Here is a 21,755-nt window from a genome sequence, read left to right as displayed (position 1 = left end):
TCTTTCTTTTTCTCTTGTCTTCAAGTTTTAAGCTTCGTATAATAAAGGTAATAGGTATATTAAAGACTTTAGCAAAAATAAGGACTTTGCCTATAATAGTCCATCCACTTGCCTTAACCCTGATAGTCTTTCAGGATAAAACTCTCTGAGGAAAGGATTATGTAGCTGAAGAGGTTCTACATTCAGAGCAGGGATTTAGTTTCGATCTGTTTCTTGCTTTCACATCCTTTGATTCTCCAGAATGCTTACTGGAAGCCTGAGACTTGCACATGGTATCTTTGGTCTGTACTGTTGAAAATGATGATAGTAGACTGATTCAGCAATATCTCTCCTTCCTCCCTTCAACCTCTTCAAATTAGGGCTGAATGTAAATGTCATGTAATCTGTGATTTCTATAATACTATGATTGTAGTGCCTTTTGTATTAGGATAGGCTGGGTTGTGCTTAAGAAGAAAATGTCTTGGTGCATGCACTTAAACTGATTGTGAAACAGGAGGGAGGGAGGCAGGACACAACTTGGAAAGAATGACATCCAAGGGCAAAACATAAACTGATTAGAATCAAATGGGTCCAAGATGGCAGACAAGTCAACTTCAACTAGAACTTGATCCTCAGTATATGCTCATTGTAACTCATCAGCAAGCTAAATGATACACCCAGAGGCACCATGACAGTTCTAAGGCTGACCATCAAAGACCAAAAAGTGGGCAGTAGCCGAATTCCTAGAAAGCTCTGCCCCTTCCCCCAAATAGTTGAAATAATCCTCCCATTCATTACCCATGAAATAACCCAGCTCATAAAAGCTAACTACACCACATTTCAAGGCCACACTCACCCTCTGCGATGTCCCACACTCTTGTCTATGAAGTGTTGTTATTGTTGAGTTGCTAAATCGTGTCCAACTCTTTGTGAACCCATGGACTACAACACACCATGGTCCTCTGTCCTCTACTGTCTCCTGGAGTTTGCTCAAATTCCTGTCAACTGAGTCGGTGATACTATCTAGCTATCTCTCCCACCCTTTTCTCCTTTTGCCTTCTTTGGACTATGTTTCTCTCTAAATAAATCCACTTCTTACCTATCACTTTCTCTCTCACTGATTTCTTTCTGTGATGAGACATCAAGAGTCTGAGCTTCATTAGGTTCTGAAACAAGGTGTGTGATCTCAGTTGGAAGACCATGGGTTTTGGCCAGGTTTGAGTCCCAGCACATGGGTTCAAGTCCTAATCTAAGGTGAAAGGTTTCATTTCCATGGCTTAATATCTTAGTCATTTCAGATGCTATAACAAAAATACTGGGACTTCCCTGGTGGTCCAGTTATTAAGACTCCATGCTTCAAATGCAGGGGGCACGTTCAATCCTTGGTTAGGGAACTAAGATCCCACAGGCCACACAGGGAGGGCAAAAAACAAACAAAAAACCCCAAAATACTATAGACTAGGTAGTTTAGAAACAACAAACATTGGGGAATTCCCTGATGATCTAGTAGTTAGGTCTCTGCATTTTCACAGCCAAGGGCCTGGGTTCTCAAGGAACTGAGATCCCACAAGCCACGGTGTGGCCAAATAAAGAAAGGAACAAACAGCAAACATTTAGTTCTCATAGTTCTAGAGACAGGGAAGTCCAAGATCATGGTGCCAATAGATTTGGTGTCTAGTGAGAATTCTCTTCTTCACTGATTGCAGTCTTCTCACTGTAACCTCACACGGTGGAAGCAAGCATGGGAGCTTCCAAGATCTTTCCATAAGGACATTAATCCTATTCATGAGGGTGGCCATGCTGTGCTCTGCTTAGTCGCTCAGTCATTTCCAGCTCTTTGCGACTGAATGGACTTAGCCCACCAGGCTCCTCTGTCCATGGGGATTCTCCAGACAAGAATACTGGAGTGGGTTGCCATGCTCTTCTCCAGGGGAATCTTCCCAAGCCAGGGACTGAACCCAGGTCTCCTGTGTTGCAGGCAGATTCTTTACTGTCTGAGCCACCAGGGAAGCCCCATGAGGGTGGAGCCTTTCCCAAAGGTCTCAGCTCCTGATACCATTATCCAGGGTCTAAGAATTTCAACATATGAATTTGGTTGTTCGAAGATGGGGATGGGACATTAATATATAGTTTATTGCACAGATCAAAACCCAACTTTTTCACTCACCTAAAACCTGCTGCAGGGCCATCATCTCTGTGGTTACTTCGTCCCCTGAAATGACTTGGGAGCCTGATTCTTTCCAACATGTAGCTCTGCCATCTTAATACAAAGCCTATGTGCAGCACAACAGAGCAGAGACAGCTGCAGAGTCAGGCAGTAGCCATTAAATGCTGGCTTGGCCTGGAAGTGACACCTGTTACTGCTCCTTCCAGTCCCTTGACCAGAATTAGTCAAATGACCCTGCCTAACTCTAAGAGAACCCCATGAACAGTATGAAAAGGCAAAAAGATAGGACACTAAAGGTTGAACTCCCCAGGTTGGTGGTTGCCCAATATGCTACTGGAGATTAGTGGAGAAATAACTCCAGAAAGAATGAAGAGACAGAGCCAAAGCAAAAACAACACCCAGTTGTGGATGTGACTGGTGATAGAAGCGAGGTCCAATGCTGTAAGGAGCAATATTGCATAGGAACCTGGAATGTTAGGTCCATGAATCAAGGCAAATTGGAAGTGGTCAAACAGGAGATGGCTAGAGTGAATGTCGACATTTTAGGAATCAGCGAACTAAAATGGACTGGAATGGGTGAATTTAACTCAGATGACCATTATATCTACTACGGTGGGCAGGAATCCTTAAGAAGAAATGGAGTAGCCATCATAGTAAACAAAAGAGTCCAGAATACAGTACTTGGATGAAATCTCAAAAATGACAGAATGATCTCTGTTTGTTTCCAAGGCAAACCATTCAATATCATGGTAATCCAAGTCTATGCCCCAACCAGTAATGGTGAATAAGCTGAAGCTGAATGGTTCTATGAAGACCTACAAACCTGCTAGAACTAACACCAAAAAAAAAAAAAAAAAGATGTCCTTTTCATTATAGGGGACTGGTATGCAAAAGTAGGAAGTCAAGAAACACCTGGAGTAATAGGCAAATTTGGCCTTGGAGTACAGAATGAAGCAGGGCAAAGGCTAATTTAGTTTTGCCAAGAGAATGCACTGGTCATAGCAAACACCCTCTTCCAATAACACAAGACAAGACTCTATACATGGACATCACCAGATGGTCAATACTGAAATCAGATTAATTATATTCTTTGCAGCCAAAGATGGAGAAGGTGTATACAGTCAGCAAAAACAAGATGGGGAGCTGGCTGTGGCTCAAATCATGAACTCCTTATTGCCAAATTCAGACTTAAATTGAAGAAAGTAGGGAAAACCACTAGACTATTCAAATATGACCTAAATCAAATCCCTTACGATTATACACTGGAAGTGAGAAATAGATTTAAAGGACTAAATCTGATAGACAGAGTGCTTGATGAACTATGGACAGAGGTTTATGACATTGTACAGGAGACAGGGACATGGCCATCCCCAAGAAAAAGAAATGCAAAAAATCAAAATGGTTGTCTGAGGGGGCCTTACAAATAGCTGTGAAAAAAAGAGAAGCGAAAAGCAAAGGAGAAAAGGAAAGATATACCTATTTGAATGCAGAGTTCCAAAGAATAGCAAGGAGAGCTAAGAAAGCCTTCCTCAGTGATTAGTGCAAAGAAATAGAGGAAAACAATAGAATGGGAAAGACTAGAGATCTCTTCAAGAAAATTAGATACCAAAGGAACATTTCATGCAAAGATGGGCACAATAAAGGACAGAAATGGTATGGACCTAACAGAAGCAGAAGATATTAAGAAGGGTGGCAAGAATACACAGAAGAACTATTCAAAAAACATCTTCACAACCCCGATAATCAAGATGGTGTGATCACTCACCTAGAGCCAGACATCCTGGAATGTGAAGTAAAGTGGGCCTTAGGAAGCATCACTATGAACAAAGATAGTGGAGGTGATGGAATTTCAGTTGAGCTATTTCAAATCCTGAAAGATGATGCTGTGAAACTGCTACACTCAACATGCCAGTGAATTTGGAAAATGCAGCAGAGGCCACAGGACTGGAAAAGGTCAGTTTTCATTCCAATCCCAAAGAAAGGCAATGCCAAAGAATGCTCAAACTATCAAACAATTGCATTCATCCCACACGCTAGCAGAGTAATGCTCAAAATTCTCCAAGCCAGGCTTCAACAATACGTGAACCGTGAACTTCCAGACGTTCAAGCTGGTTTTAGAAAAGGCAGAGGAGCCATAGATCAAATTGCTAACATCCACTGGATCATCGAAAAAGCAAGAGAGTTCCAGAAAAACATCTACTTCTGCTTTATTGACTATGCCAAAGCTTTTGACTATGTGGATCACCACAGTGGAAAATTCTTCAAGAGATGGGAATACCAGATCACCTGATCTGCCTATTGAGAAATCTGTATGCAGGTCAGGAAGCAACAGTTAGAACTGGACATGGAACAACAGACTGGTTCCAAATAGGAAAAGGAGTACTTCAAGGCTATATATTGTCACCTTGCTTATTTAACTTATATCCAGAGTACATCATGATAAATGCTGGGCTGGATGAAGCACAAGCTGGAATCAAGATTGCCAGGAGAAATATCAATAACCTCAGATATGCAGAGGACACCACCCTTATGGCAGAAAGGGAAGAAGAACTAAAGAGCCTCCTGATAAAAGTGAAAGAGGGGAGTGAAAAAGTTGCCTTAAAGCTCAACATTCAGAAAACGAAGATCATGGCATCTGATCCCATCACTTCATGGCAAATAGATGGGGAAACAGTGGAGACAGTGGCTGACTTTATTTTTGGGGGCTCCAAAATCACTGCAGATGGTGACTGCAGCCATGAAATTCAAAGACGGTTACTCCTTGGAAGAAAAGTTATGACCCACCTAGTGTGAGTGAGTGAAATCACTCAGTTGTGTCTGACTCTTTGCTACCCCTTGGACCGTAGCCCATGAGTCTCTCCTCTGTCCATGGATTCTCCAGGCAAGAATAGTGGAGTGGGTTGCCATTTCCTTCTCCAGACCAACCTAGACAGTATATTAAAAAGCAGAGACATTACTTTGCCAACAAAGGTCTGTCTAGTCAAGGCTATGGTTTTTCCAGTAGTCATGTATGGATGTGAGAGTTGGACTATAAAGAAAGCTGAGTGCCAAAGAATTGATGCTTTTGAATTGTGATATTGGAGAAAACTCTTGAGAGTCCCTTGGACTTCAAGGATGTCTAACCGGTCCATCCTAAAGGACATCAGTCCTGAATATTCATTGGAAGGACTGATGTTGAAGCTGAAACTCCAATACTTTGGCCACCTGATGTGAAGAACTGACTCATTTGAAAAGACCCTGTTGCTGGGAAAGATTGAAGCAGGAGGAGAAGGGGAAGACAGAGGATGAGATGGTTGGATGGCATCACTGACTCAATGGACATGTGTTTGAGTAAACTCCGGGAGTTGGTTACGGACAGGGAGCCCTGGCATGCTGTAGTCCATGGGGTCACAGAGTCGGACACGACTGAGTGACTGAACTGAACTGAACTCTAAGGGATATAGGAAAAGGAGGATCACAGGGCATTCTGTGAGCTGGAAATATCTGCCTTCTTATTATTGTATCGTATATGCAATCTTGTCTCTTTCCCAGTCTAGTCACTGCCCATTCACTTGTACCTTCTACCTCTAAATCCACTAATTATAGTTTAATCCAATTCTGTCTTTTGGAGTGTTTTATCTTCTGCCAGATGACCCTGTTTTTGATCTTTGACTGGTATACCTCACAGATGCAGTTTCCCCCCCCTCATTCCCATCCCTGCTTTTGCATCTAGCCTTTTCCAGAATCTACCCAGCTGAGAGTAATCTGAAAAGACCCCTCTATTTTTTGCAATTAAAATTGAAGATACTAAGAACAAGGAACACTTTCTGAAGTGGAGAGAATAAAGGGAGAGGGGGAAAAACTGAAGGGGAAAAAACAGGTTGAATAAATCTTCTGGAGGCCAAGGTTCAGGAACAACTCTGGTTCATTCTTTCCCTAGGACAGTTTAGTACAGGTCAAACAAAAAGACTTCTGGTAAAGAACCATAATGGTCTCTGCTCTCTGGGTTTTCCTCTTCCACAGTTTAATCATGTTCTGATTGGAATTAGCATTAGTGTCATGCTTTTGTTTTTAATATCATTCCTCAAGAGTAATTTTTAAGGAAATTTAAAAAATCTAATCCTACCAACCTAAAAATTATTGTTCTATGCATACTTCTTTCCAATTGTTATTTTTGTTCAGTCGCTCAGTCATGTCCAACTCTTTGCAACCCCATGCACTGCAGCACACCAGGCTTCTCTGTACTTCATTCTCTCCCGGAGTTTGTTCAGACTCAGGTCCATTGAGTCAATGATGCCATCCAACCATCTTTCCTCTGTTGTCCTCTTCTCCTGCCCTCAATCTTTTCCAGTGTCAGAGTCTTTTTCAGTGAGTTGGCTCTTCACATCAGGTGGTCAAAGTATTGGAGCTTCAGCTTCAACATCAGTCCTTCCAATGAATATTCAGAGTTGATTTCCTTTAGGATTGACTGGTTTGATCGCCTTGCTGTCCAAGGGACTCTCAAGAGTCTTCTCCAGCACCACAGTTCAAAAGCATCAATTGTTTGAACATAGTGTCACACTTCTCTCATCAATTCTTACATCTGTGCAAGACTACTGGAAAAACCATAGCTTTGACTATACGGACCTTTGTCAGCAAAGTGATGTCCCTGCTTTTTAATACGCTATTTAGGTTTGTCATAGGTGTTCTTGCAAGGAGCAAACGTCTTTTAATTTCACGGCTGCAGTCACTGTCTTCAGTGTAGGGACATCACTGTCTAATTGTAGAGCTGGAAAAAAATGTCTTTTCCTCTACGCATCCTAGGATCTCCAGATGGAACCCACTAATAAGTTAGACTGGCCAAAGACAGATTAACGAAAGAAAACCAGATGTGTTGCACATGCATCTAGCGAGTACCCAGTGATGATGAGCTATGCAAAGTGGTAAATAAAGGAGAAGAAATCTGGGGCTTCCGGGCAGATGAGGCACGTTATGGGAAGGCATAAGAATAGCGCAATGAACAAGGGTTGTTTAGTAAGGTCTGTTAGGCAAATTTAAGTGGATACCTTCTCTTTTAATAAGAATTGTTAAGGGAATGGTCCAGTGGTTAGGACTCTGCCCTGAGGACCCAGGAACTAAGAAAATCTACCCAAGTTTATAGTATGGCCAAAAAAAACCCACCTGGTTAGGAATAGGGAAATACACAGTTGGAAATTTCCTTTATAAAAGGAAAACTTACGCTCTGTTTCAAGCTTTTCCTGAGACTGTTGGTAATCCATATGCCAAAGAGGAATATTTTGGAGTGGCATATTCTGGTCTTTGTTTATTTTATATGCTTGTGATTATGCCAAACATAACTAGCAAACAAGTATTTCCGTTTAAAAGAAGGATGTATCCCTGAGAAGTGAACAACACACAGTCATTTATATTTTAGTAAGAATTAGCTTGAAGAGCCTTTTTTTTTTTTTTCTTTATGAACTGGTTGGGATTAAGATACTAAAAGTTTTTGATAGAAGGAGCAACAGGGGAGCTGGTGGGTGTGTGTAAAAGAATTTGGGTAGCCCATGGCAGCAAGCAGTCACTGATCTTGGGGAATGGAGGGCCAACAGGTAGATGATTAGAATTAAAAAAAGAAGCAGAAAAGGGGAGGGGCTGGCTCCAAAAGAAACTTTGCCAGCCTAATGGTTTTAAGATCACAAATCTAGTGAATAGATTCTTGAAACTCATCTATTCCAACTACCATTTTGTGTTTCCCTTCACCATATCCTTGCCATTTGCTGCCAAAACTGGGCTTGAAAAACTCCAGTTCTGGGCACTCTACTATTTCCCATGATCTCCCCAACTATTTTAGACAACTCTCTCTCATTAAAAAAGAAAAAATCTTTTTAAAATGTTAGCTTTATTAAGTTATTAAAATAAAGATCTTTGCTTTTAAATATTTAAAGATTCGCGTATTTGGCGGCATCAGGTTTCAGTTGCTGCGCATGTTGCATCGTGCAGGATCCTTCGTTGCGGTGCAGGGACTCATTAGCTGTGGTGCAGAGGCGCACTAGCTTCCTGGGGGCTCCAGGCTTGCAGACTGCAGTAGTTGCAGGATTAGTTGCTTGGCAGCTTCAGGGATTGCATCTACATCCCCTGCACTGAAAGGCAGATTCTTAAACACTGGACCACCAGGTAAGTCCTCTAAAATAAAGATCTTCTCTTGAGAAAAAAAATGCACTTCCTGTAGCTTTGGTTATAATCTGCCCTCTAGTTGTCACCCTACACGACCTGCTATTTCAAGACAGCTCCAAAATCTCCTCAGAGGCCCTCTTAAATAGGATAATCATGTCAACACTTTAAGTCTCATTTCCAACCAGGCCACTTCCCCAGAATATATCTGGCCTTTGTAGTTTTCAAGTGATAATGTCATTCTGCAGAGCCCTTAAGAAGAAAATGCAAAATCCTTCTGAGAGAAAGACAGGTTAGGTGTGATTTTGAAACAGTGACTTGTAGTAAGAAGAGATCCCCATAGGAAAGGGAAGTGGGCTTGACTCCTTGCTAGTAATTCTACATCAATTAATAATGTTAGCTTACAATTATTAAACGTTTATGTGCCAAACACTATTCTAAGCACTTTATGTGTATTGTCTCATCAAATCCTCACAATAACCTTATGAGATGGGTCCTCTTATTCTTAACCTCATTTTACAGATGAGGAAAGTGAGGTACAAAGAGTAACTTGTCCAAGATGTCACAGCTAGTAAGTGACAGAAACACAATTCAGACCCAGCAGCTAATTCCAGACCCCTTGTACTCTCTCAGTCAGTGCTGTTTATTGCTTCATGCTTGACTAAGATTTTGAATTTTAATATTTTTGCAAAGCAGCAAAGAACACATTTCTCTAAGTCTTGATTTCTGCTAATTTGATAGTGAACAACAGAATGTTATTCCCATATACGCAACATATACATCAGAACAGGATATCAGCCCAGGATACTTCCTCCTTTCAGACCATAGGTCTTGTATCTAATATATGATATTATTTGGCTTTTGATCTAGGAATTTGAAAAACGGGAGGTTGAATGGGTCACTGAGCTAACAGTCCAGAGCTTTAGATACTAATTCCAACATAGCCATGACTTTGCCTAATTCCTCAACTGTAAAGTGAGGGAATTGGATTCCATTCTACTCTAAGGGACATCCTGTGTTGAAATCTCATGTCCAAAGGAATGATTTTCTCACCAGGAATTTCCAGCACTGTGGCAGAAGGAAAGACTCTCTGGTGCCCCTTGAGTCATACGTACTAAATTGAAGTGAACAAATGAGCATCTGTTGACTGTTTCTGATGTGTAAAGCTGTCAACTGGAAATAGTTACTATGCTTAGGTTTTCAAATGGCTCTGTTGCCTCTACTAAAAATAAGCCACTGGTATTAGGGCTGAGTCATCTTCATACATGAATATGTGGAAGAAAAAAGTGACAAAGGTTATAAAGGAACTGTGGGTTATTTCCCTTCCAACCAGACACCACACCTTGTTCCCAACCAGCCCCACTTTTTCTGTTTTATTTCAGATAAGCTGTATACTTTAAATAGAGAACATATTCAACAGTATGCTGTATTTTAGTTTGTTCATATCCTGTTCACTGCTTGTAGATTAGGCTTTTCCTTTAGAGTTGGGTTATGTACTTTTCTGAGGAGTATGGGTTGATGTTAACAGCATTTGCAACTATGCTTTACTATATACAAAGTGATTACATATACATAGTTTCTCTTGAATAGTCAGCCACCCCCTGGTGATGTGGCAACTTGAGGATAGGTATCAAGCATCCTCTCCAGGTAGTAAAATCTTATGGGACAGGACACAATCTGGGCAAAATGGTAAAGGAATTTTGCCTTGTTTTAAGGCAGTCTTTCTCTTTAGGCTTTGGGGATTATCTCTCACCTTCTAGGATCTCCATCCCCTCCGTCCCTGTGGCTGGGGCCCTTACTCTGCTTTCTACTCAAAGCTGCACTCTGTTAGCCTTATATTCCTAGCTGTAAAATGGGAGGAAAATTGGAGGAGTAAAACACTGAAGTTCTTTCTTAATCTAACTTCTTTTTCCAAGTGTGCCTTTCTAAGAAGCAGTAAAAAAACTCCAAAATTATATCAGGCTTCTTTCTTTTACCCAATAAAATTCCCATTCCCTCAGGGTTGCTGATTTCCACTAGCTATTTGGTAGAAAACTGTTGACTAAGCGAAATATAAAGGGTGAATATTGAATCATGAGTTTCCTAGGTGTATTGTCCACAAACAAGACTTAACTACATTCATAAATTAATGACTTCGAATGGTTTGTCCAGCTACTGATGCCCAGCAGTGCCCTGAGGGACGCCTGGGCATGGAGTTCTTTTGCCCCCCATTTCTTTTAGGTGAGACTCCAGCCTCCACAACCTGCGTTCCAAAGGGCAGAACAGTTACTAATCAAAGGAGGAGCAGCCAGGAAACCACGTGAAGCAAGATTAAAGGTGCCGGAGAGGCTCATCCAGATTAGGAGACTGGACCACCTAAGACCCTACACACATCCTAATCTTGTCAACAACACTACCCTTTTGAAACTTGGCAGAAGAAAAAAGAATACAAGACTATTACTGCCTTGATTCTTATCAGGTAGTCCTGACTGACTATATAGCCTCTTGCTACTCACCAGGGAGAGGGGCACAGTTCCTGAGGTGCTAACCTACTGCGTTCCCCCTTTGTCTGGCAAAGTAATAAAGCCACTCTTTTCTTCTCCCCCAAAACTCTTATCTCTGTATTTCTGTTCGGCATTGGAGCACAGACAGCCAATTTTGGCAACACTGCCCTCTTTCTTTGAGATCCAGTCCAGAAGCACCTAAAACTAAAAATATTCAAAATGGACTTACTATTTTATTTTAAAAAGCTACTTTGTTGGTAGCTACTCACCTGAGTCTGCCTGCTCTCCCCTGGACAGTGTACTATTGAAACAGGAGGGAAGGGGTCAGGGCACAACATTTGAAAGTCTGGGGACACAACATAAACTGACTAGAACCAAATAAGTCCAAGATGGCAGATGAGTCAGCTTCCACTAGACCTTGATTCTCAGTATATACTCATTATATACTGAGTTACTGAGTGCTCAGTAACACATCAGCAAACTAAATAACACACCCACAGGTGCCATGACAGTTCTGAGATCGACCATAAAGACCAAAAAGTGTGTAGTGGCCCAATTCCTGGAAATCTCTACCCCTTCTCCAAAATAGTTGGAATAATCCTCCCAGTCATTAACCTATCAAATTGCTAATGCTAATGCTATGTCGCTTCAGTCGTGTCCGACTCTATGCGACCCCATAGACGGCAGCCCACCAGGCTCCCCCGTCCCTGGGATTCTCCAGGCAAGAACACTGGAGTGGGTTGCCATTTCCTTCTCCAATGCATGAAAGAGAAAAGTGAAAGTGAAGTCGCTCAGTCCTGTCCGACTCCTAGCGACCCCATGGACTGCAGCCTACCAGGCTCCTCTGTCCATGGATTTTCCAGGCAAGAGTACTGGAGTGGGGTGCCATTGCCTTCTCTGACCTATCAAATTACCCACCCCATAAAAACTAACCATGCTATATTTCAGGGCCACTCTTGCCTTCTCCAATGGCCCACACTTTGTGGAGTGTTTTTCTCTCAATAAATCCACTTCTTACCTATTATTTTGTCTCTCACTGAATTCTTTCTGTGCTGAGACATAAAGACTCTAAGTCTCAGTAAGTCCAGACAGCACGTGTGTGACCTCAGTTAAAGACTGTGGCTTTGGGCTGGGTTTCAGTCCTGGCCTCATAGGTTCAGGTCCCAGTCTGAGGTACACAGTTTCACTACGTCTTAATAAATCCTTGCCTTGCTTTCTTGAGGGGGAAAAACAAAACAAAACAAAACTACTTTCCTTCCTGAATTAACTCTTTTTTTGGCTGCACAAGGTGGCTTGTGGGATATTGATTCCTGTCCAGAGACTGAGCTGGGGCCCCTGGCAGTAAAGGCTCCTTGCCCTAACCACTGGACCACCAGGGAATTCCCCTGAATTAACTCTCCTGATTGGTGGTGCTATCATTTACCCATGTGTCCAAACCAGAAACCTGTGGGTCTGTTACTGTTATCCTCTAAAACTACCAAGTTCTGTCCATTGGATTTCTCAAATATTTTTCACATCCATAACATTGTCATTACCTTAACATAAAGGATGGGGAGGCAGGTAGGGAGATTAGGCAGATACAAACGGGATGCAAAAAGCAAGATCTAAGTAAGACTGAAACCATTCACCTTAGTTTGGGACTTGAACCCATGTGGCTGGGACTTGAACTTGGCCAAAACCCTGCTTGGGATTTGAACTCACAAGGCTGGGACTCGAAACTAGCCAAAATCAAGTCTTCCATCTGAGATCACACTCTTGTTTTCAGGACTTAATGAAGCTCAGGTTCTTGATGTCTCATCATAGAAAGAATTCAGTGAAAGACAAAGTGATAGGTAAGAAGTGGATTTATTTAGAGAGAAGCACACTCCACAGACAAAGTGTGGGCCATCTCATAAGCAAGGAGTGACCTTGGGAGAAACATATTCCACAGACAAGAGTATGAGCCATCACAAATGGTTGAGTGCAGCCTCAAAATGTGGTGTGGTTAGCTTTTATGGGCTGGGTAATTTCATAAGCTAATGAGTGGGAGGGTTATTCCAACTATTTGGGGCAAGGGGCAGAGATTTCCATGAATTGGGCTACTGCCCATTTTTTGGTCTTTGATGGTTAGCCTTGGAACTGTCATGGTGCCTCTGGGTGTGTCATTTAGCTTGCTGATGTGTTACAATGAGCATAGACTGAATATTAAGGTCTAGTTGAAATTGATCTGTCTGCCATCTTGGACCTACTTGATTCTAGCCCGTTTATGTTTTGTCCTCGGGCTATGTCATTCTTTCCAAGTTGTGCCCTGCTCCCTTCCCTCCTGTTTCATGCACCAAGTACATGCCGCAAGACATTAGTCTGGCAAGCCAGACAAAGTTCTTGACTCCTACCAATAGCACTTTACCTCCACCACCACTTTTTAACATATTAGTAGCCTAGCCTGCAGGGCTCCCAAAATGTAGAGAGAGTACCTCTGCTCACTATTAAGATTTAACTTGAAGTTGAAATGGAGAAAGAATATATGGGGAAAGGCCTCACTTTTCACACTGAAAAATTGGTAGGATGGAGGCATTGAGCACAGGAATAAAGAGAATAAAACTATCAGATATGCATCGACATTTTTGGAAGTCCAAGCTTTGTCCCAGGGAGTAGACGTGTAGAATAAATGAAAACAATATTCAGGGCTCTACCCTTCTCTTATCTGGGGCTCAGGAAGATGCCACCTTGAAGACCACACCATATCAAGCTAGCAACAAGTACATCAAGTTGTCTACGTTGTGGATTTGGGTAGTGGGAAGCTTAGTGGTTTAGCTTTCTTAGCCTGGGAACTTGGGGTGGGGCTGGGCAGTAGAGCAGGTAGCTCTGAGGTAAGGACCACAGGGAAGACTACCATCACTGCCAGACCTCAGAGACATCTCAGCAACATCAGAGTCAAAGAAGCTCAAGTTACATAGGGAGTGATATCAAAAGAATGGACTCTGAGTTCTCGTAGCTCAAAACTCAACTTTTTTGGCTGCATCACACTGCATGCGGGATCTTCGTGCATCAACCAGGGATGGAACCTACACTGCCTGCAGTGGAAGGGCAGAGTCTTAACCACTGGACCACCAGGGAGTCCCTCAAAACTTCAACATTGAAGGCCAGCTGGATTTCTAGAGACTAGGCAAGTGAGTAACACTGCTTAGAGGCTAGAAGACAATGAATGATGTTCACTTCATGGGTCCAAAGACCCCATTCACCTTTATCCACCTTTATCAAGTGGCCAAAGAAAGAGTTCTCTCCCATAATCTAAATACTGTAAAGGGGAAGACCAAGAAAGGGAGAGGTTAGCTGAAAAGACTCATCATTTTTATCGGAGAGACTGCACATGACCTAAAGGAACTGTTTCAATAATCCATGTAGACTGAGCTTTCCTTTGAACTTGGTCTGTTTTACCAGTGAGATTTCAGGAAGTTGGCCAGATCAGGTTTAGACAAAACAAATAAATCATTTTTCTCTGCTTATCTGAATCTGTGAGTTAACCCCCAATCCAAACCTCTGCTGAGATTACCTTCCCCTTGGCAAAATCCTCCAGGAGGCCTTCACCGAAATAACCTCCAAACAGAGGTTAACTATTCTTTTCTCTTTATCATCGCACTTTATACATATTTAGATTGTTGCACTTGCATAGGATTTAATGCTTCTAATGCTTCTGAGGCCTGCCTCCTTCACTAGTTGCTTGTCTTGGGGGAAAATATTGTGCCTGATTCATCTTGATCTTGGCCTAGCACCTTCAACTTGGGCTTCATACAGGACTAGTATCTAACAAGCAACAAATCTGGTTAAATTGCCTTGAGTTCTTAAAGATGGTGGATTATAGGTATGATGTTTTGGGTCATTGAGACCTTCTCCCAAAATATATACATGAACTAACTGGTATTCAGAAAAATTAGATGGTTTTCTTCTCATCTTCATTCCTTTCCCAGCATGACTGTTAAGTTAAAAAATGTGTCAAAATTCATTTCTAATCTAGAATGGACTAACAGTGTTATCCCAGTGAAATCTCTTTAAACTCATTTGGAAATGGGCTCTGAGTTTCTCTGATGTTTCCTTAAATTCTAATGTATACCTTTCTCATCTGTTTACTTAGGAGACTCAAGTGAGGGAGTGGGGGAACAAAATTCAAGTTTCTGGCTTGTGAGTCTCACTGGATGCTTACCTGCTCCAGACAAAGCAAGTTCCCTTGCACTCGACTCTTCTCCTACATGGACAATGATTTCCTGGATTTCCTTACAGATTGTTGAATATTAACCATGTGATATCTTGAAAGTGGGATTTGTTGGGTGGTTTTACATTTCTTTGTGCTTTTCTGTATTTAGCAAATTTTCTATAGTGAGTATGTATTTTGTCTGTAATTGGGGGAAAAAACCCAACTAACCCACTGTTTTGAAAACATGTCTTTTATTCCTAGAGTGAACTTCAGCTATAAAAAGTATACTGAGAGGTGGGCAATGGGCCTCCTCTTCCACCAACCCAAGTCAGGAGGAGGTGGAGAGAAAATAGACCTAAATACAAATATGACTAACATAACTTGGTCCCATTTAAAACAGTCTCATATAATGGGATTCTTGCTTCAGCCATATGTTCAGCCTTCTCATTTTAGAGGGAATTTCTGGCAGTCCAATGTTCTAGGTGGGGAGTGAGGGATAGAGGAGGGTACTACAAGGAAATATGCCTTCTTGCAACTTCAACCTGGATAGATTTAGCCATCTAATCCTGACACCTTAAAAGCCTATCAGGGGATTTCCCTGGTGGTCCAGAGGTTAAGACTGTACTCCCAAAGCAGGGGGCCTGGGTTCCATCTCTGATCAGGGAGCTAGATCCCAGTGCAGCCAAATAAAAAAAAAATAATAATAAATAAATAAAAGGCTTTCGAAGGAAAAACTGAGGGTTCAGAAAAATTCTCTGGCACTTTTTAACAGCCTGAATTCCATAGTTGGACTGCCTCACTGAGCATGTTCTAGTTTATAAGGAGTGATAAACCATGTATCATTTCACACTACCATAGCTAGAGGGTCTTGTGCGCTAGGAGCCCTCTTTTCTTTTCCTCTTTCAGGGACCCACTCTCCCCATGTGGCAAAATGTAGTTTGTGAAACCAGAGAAATTGATTCACATAGAAATAACTGTAAAATTTCCTGAAGGCCAGACAAACAACAAGACTAGCAATTTCGGTCTCCCAGTGATTACAGTAATTAAGCTTTGGAAGAAACTCCTCCCTTCCTTCCCCAGTCAACCCCACCCCCGCTCTGCTGCTCCCATTACTGTCCTCACTATTTGTGCAAGGCCAAAGAATTCCAAAAATGGAATTTCCTTCCTTTTAGGAACCAAAAGTAAACATTTGCTCTAAATCCACAACATAACCCGTTTTCCTGAATGACTAGTCGTTTTTAACAATAATCTCAGCCTGTGGCATTAGAGGTGGGAGCTGGGAATTTTTCCAGGTAGTTGAGTATAGAAAATAGTATTATCACTTACAAAATTAGGAGTTGACTAAAGGGACTCAATCTCAAGGCCCTCTCTCCTGTCTTTCATTCCTACCTACAAACCAGAATCATAGGACTTAACTGCAAGAAATCTTTCTAGTTTCTGTAATACACCTCTTCATCATACAGATGAAGAAGTTGAGGCTCACAGTTCTTAACAGTCCTTATCACAGCCGCTGGCACCCAGTAGGTACTCCGTGACTATTAGCTTTGTGTGTGTGTGTGTGTTTAAGTGTTTATTTATATGACTGCACCAGGGATCTTTCATTGTGGTGCGCTGACTCTCTAGTTGTGGCAAGCGGGCTCAGTAGCTACAGCAGGTGGTCTTGTATAGTGCGTGGAATCTTAGTTCCCTCAACAGGGATTGAACTCTGCATCCCCTGCATTTCCAGGTGGATTCCTTTTTTTTTTTATCACCAAAATGGTTTTATTTCAGACACTGACAACATGCACAACAATGCAACTGTATCTTGTTTGGTTTCCTTAAGTATTACTTAAGTATGCATTGAAAATACACGTTTACATTTAAGAAATGTAACACATTAAAGTCCTCTGTAAACAGAAGTCCTTCTCAATATATTTTCCTGCTTTGTTTCATACATAAATAACATAATCTACAAAGTTGTAAATAAAACTATTAACTCCTATGACCTAAAAGTATATACAAATTTTGGAGCTTGACAAGAGTGTTTTCTTTCTGATTTTATATAAGTAACAACATGCAGTATTTGCAATGTTTTTGAATCATATAGATGACTTATAATCAAAACCTTTATTGTCTCCCAAACTTTTCTCCCTATAACAGACATTCAGTGTACTTGGTAAAGATGCCACCATTCAAAAGTCAATGTGGTCAAAAGTCTAGATTTTTAAAATAGAACAGAAGGTTGCCATTAAATATTATTAAGCCTTATTAAAATCACTTTAGTTTATTTGAAGAACAAAATATGCTACCAAAGAGTATATGCTTGTACTATCATTTAACTGGAAAGCTAACACAATCTTAAAAAATCAGATTCAATTTGTAGTAGTCTTGGGAAAAAATAGTTCATGGAGATTCTGTTAGAGGAACAGAAACCATATTATCCTAAGTTTTCTAAATTTTATTTTGAACCATCATTTCAATTAGTTAAAACTTACAGGGTAAAAATAATGACACACAAAAATGATCTTAGAAAGGCATATTCAGAATTCCTGATGCAGAAAATGTGATTATTTTTGTTTAATGACTGGAAATCTTTATTCCTTCAGAAAATAGTAACATTATTTATTGAATGTCACCACCTGTTTGGTGATTTACTAGATAACCACTCAAGGTATTTTATTAAGTAAGCACTCAAATTATTTTTATTTAACAAAAGTAAAAAGACTTTTCATGTTGGAAGTGTTTCATTATGAATTAAAAACTTAGAGAAACATTCTCAATTAATATCTTCCCTAAATTTAAATGAATCAAATGACAAATAATACCAAGCTAAGCACTGTCATTACCTTTAAAAATCTAAGTTTTCTAAAAGTTTTACTTTTTTATCAATATTAATATGATCTGGCACACTATTAACTGCCACTCAAACTGTATGTTTAAAAAAAAGAAATATTCTTTGTTAAGAGCAGATTAACAACATGTTTTCCATGTTCTTATAAAAAACAAGATTCTGATATGCATAAGGAATCTAAGTCAAAAATCCACACATGGTAGTGGAAATTCTGTCAACTTTCAGCCTAATACAACATAAATCCACAGTAATTTTGCATAAACAATTCAAAATTTAAGTTTATAATGGAAATGTCAACAAGTCTTAACTACAACATTAACTGCTGATGGGTTCCACTATAGTTCACCCAGGCACAGCAGATGTGCACCTCTGATGGACAGACTGCTTAAAAAATTAAAGCTAACAGAGCTATAAATTAGGAATACATAAATATGAACACAGCAATGCCAAAGCATTAGAGCGGTTAAAGAAAAAATAAAAAGATGTGATGTAAACACAACTCATAGTTTTCTCTGTAAGCCACTTTCCACTGATTTATAAAGCTATGGCTTTCTAATTCTTTTAAAAAGAACAATGTTTCCACATTGCTACATGCAGTGATTTCATTGTTATGTTCTTGACTACAATGCAATCTTCAATCTTCCTATACAGCTTGACATAGCCCATCAAGATTTCTTCAGAAAGTCAGCTTGTCATATTTTCAGCAGCCTTTAAGGCTTCTGTGGCCTTGCGAAGTTCCTTAATAACTGATGATAAAGCTTCTGGGTTAATTCCTTGTTCACAAAGCTGCACACATATAGACAGAGTTTCCATATCTAATCTAGTATTCAAAATTCTTGAAATCTCAAGTAGGATGCATTCAGATTCGCTGCTGCTGCCGTCACCGACCCAGCCCCACCGCTGCTAGTCATGGCGAGGGCCGAGGGAGGCCGGCAAAGGGCCTGACCCGGAACTTCCGGGTGGATTCTTAACCACTAACTTTTTTGTTTCTGGCCTAAGTTCTTCAAAATGACCAGTCCATACTAAAAGAATAAGATTCCCAATTTAAAAACTGTTTTCTTTCCACTTTGTCACACTAAATTATGTAATTCTATTGGTTTAGAATAAAGTTATTATAGCCATAAATTTCATTTAGTTTTAACAGCTGTATTGAAATACAATTCACACACTATATAATTAAACTGGTCTTCCCTGGTGGTTCATGGGTAAAGAATATGCCTGAAACGCAGGAGCCGCAGGACACGCTGGTTTGATTGCTGGGTCTGGAAGATCCCCTGGAGGAGAGCATGGCAACCCACTCCAATATTGTTGCCTGGAGAATCCCATGGAAGAGGAGCCTGATGGGCTACAGTCCATGGGGTTGCAAAAAGTCAGACACAACTGAAGCGAATTAGCACCCATGCACATAAATAATTAAACCATTTACAGTGTACAATTCAATGACTTTTAGTATATTCAGAGTATTAGTATACTGTCTATATTAGCATAGAAAGTGAAAAAAAAAGTGAAAGTTGCTCAGTCATGTCCGACGCTGCGACCCCATGGACTATACAGTCCATGGAATTCTCCAGGCCAGAATACTGGAGTGGGTAGCCTTTCCCTTCTCCCGGGGATCTTCCCAACCCAGGGATCAAACCCAGGTCTCCTGCATTGCAGGTGGATTCTTTACCAGCTGAGCCATAATATATATAATTAGTATCATAATATAATATATTAGTATATTATCTATTACCATAATCAATTTTAGAGCATTTTCATTAGGCCCAAAAGAAACCCATGCCCTTTAGCATTCACTCTTATTTTCCCTTGTTCCACCAGCCAGCCTGAGGCAACCACTGATCTTTCATGTGGTCCTTTGTGACTGGCTTCTTTTACTTAGAATATTTTCAAGGTTTAATATTTCCATGTTGTAATATGTACTTCATTTCTTTTTGTTGTTGAATAATAAATATTTCATTATATGCATAAATAATATTTTAATTCAAGAACTGATGGGTATTTGGCAGAATGTTGTTTTAAACAAATGTGATCACTGAGCTAGCAGAAACTTAAAATTAGTACATATACACATGTGTGTGTGCTAAATCGCTTCAGTCCTGTCCAACTCTCCACAACATTATAGGCTGTAGCCTGCCAGGATTCTCTGTCCATGGGATTCTCCAAGCAAGAATACTGGAGTGGGTTGCCATTTCCTTCTCCAGGGGATCTTCCTGACCCAGGGATTGAACCTGTGTCTCTTATGTTTCCTGCATTGTCAGGTGGGTTCTTTACCACTAGTGCCATCTGGGAAGCAATATATAAATATGTATCTCGTATATTTCTATGCTGAATTTATACTTAAGCACATTTACTATTAAGACTTTATTATAATCTTAGACCTGAATATCAATTTTTTCCCCTCTAAATTTTCTGATGTGTATGATAGTAGTGTGTAAAGACAAAGTAAAGTCTTGCCCTAAGTTTTTCTGCTCCTCGGACTTCTAGGAAAACAGAGGCATATATATAGGTATATATATATATATATATATAGAGAGAGAGAGAGAGAGAGAGAGAGAGAGGCATAAATATAGGTGCCCAAGTAAGAGTTCTTAGGAGAGAAAAAGAAAAAAAAAAAAAACAGATCCAGAGCAACATTAGTTCCTGGTTTTTAAATAAGAGCTTTATTAAAGAAGGGCATTTGGGGCACATATCCAACTAGCTGATCGGCAATTCTAAGACCTACACATAGACACAAACAATAAGAGGTGACTGCTTGGTGAGGGTGCGAAAGGGGGACAGTACAGGCCACAAATTCAATCACGTGTGTCCTTGTAAGGCTAAGTTTTTCACCTCCTTACTGCTTTTGTGGGTCTCTGGTTGGGTACAGATTGGAAGACTTTGGAGAACTAGTTCGTACTTAGAGAACTTAAACTTGGAAATACCAAATTGAGGGTTTTTATGATCCTGGGAGGTAGCTGATTCCCCACTGAACCATTCTGTACTCAAATCTTGCCTTCCCTGGCCCTATTACAGGAGTTGAGGCGACAGTACTCTTCCGTCACCTGCCCCGAGATAAGGGGCTTTGGGGTGTATTTTCTGCCCTATTTGCAGCGGTCAGAACACGAGGAAGTGATCCTTGACTCAGCCCGCCCGAGGTTTGGGTGTTGTCATTCCCCACACGTGATTTTCTACCAGCTGGCGAGAGACCTCACGTACCATCGGACTTACTCATCCCAGTGACTCCACCTCTTTCCTCCTCTACTCTCCACCCCACATTAGCCTGCCCCGCTTAGAGATTAAAGGAAAGGAGGGTGCTTGGAGCCAGGAAATACCACTCTTCCAAGTAGTCCGTGAGGAGAGAAACTAGTGTTTGGGAAAGTGCAAGATTGTGGAGTTTGTTTTACTCTTCTCCAGGATGCTCTGCACGTCCTCTGTTTAAGGCTATCCTTACTGTCTTAACCTCAAATAATTCTTTCCTATTCAAGACCACCTTATTACTGAGGCGGACCTTGTCCCCGTTAACGTTGCTTTCCTTTTCCCTGTTTTCCACTACTCTGAGTCCGGAATTCTCAAATTCTTAGAACTGCTTTGAGTCCCTGATCGGCCTCCTTCCCGTTCTAGCCGCGTGACCTTGAGTGAACCATTAACTTCTCCAGGCCTACTTTCCGCGTCTGTGAAACGAAGGGCAAAACGTCTACCGTACCAAGCCTGTGACGAGGCCCAAATATGAAAACCCTTTGTGCGCTGTAAAAACTAATAAAATGTTAGCTATTCTGGACTGCTAATCACTCTTTCAGAAACCCTCTGTTTCCTTTGGGGCTCGCCCCGCAAATCGCGCCTGGGGTGGATACTTCTCACCATCCTCCTATCGCAGTCTTTCCCATTGGCTTACACGACGGCCGCGCGGCGCCCAGTATTGACGCAACGCCGCCTCCGCTGGCGCAGGATGCTGCATTGGCCCCGCCCCCGACCGCGCCTGGCCTCCTGCGGGGTCCCGCCCTACGGGCCGACACGGGC

The 21,755-nt window shown here is 41.1% G+C and overlaps 1 pseudogene; it reads right to left on the bottom strand.

Moving 5' to 3' along the window:
• Positions 1 to 17,917: 17,917 nt before the first annotated feature.
• Positions 17,918 to 18,763, bottom strand: LOC129651292 (mitotic-spindle organizing protein 1-like; annotated as a pseudogene).
• Positions 18,764 to 21,755: the final 2,992 nt, after the last annotated feature.

The sequence above is a fragment of the Bubalus kerabau genome, chromosome 4 (assembly GCF_029407905.1).
Source record: "Bubalus kerabau isolate K-KA32 ecotype Philippines breed swamp buffalo chromosome 4, PCC_UOA_SB_1v2, whole genome shotgun sequence".
Lineage (NCBI taxonomy): Eukaryota > Metazoa > Chordata > Mammalia > Artiodactyla > Bovidae > Bubalus > Bubalus kerabau.
Note: the sequence above shows the minus strand (reverse complement) of the source record. Positions and strands in the feature narration are given on the sequence as shown.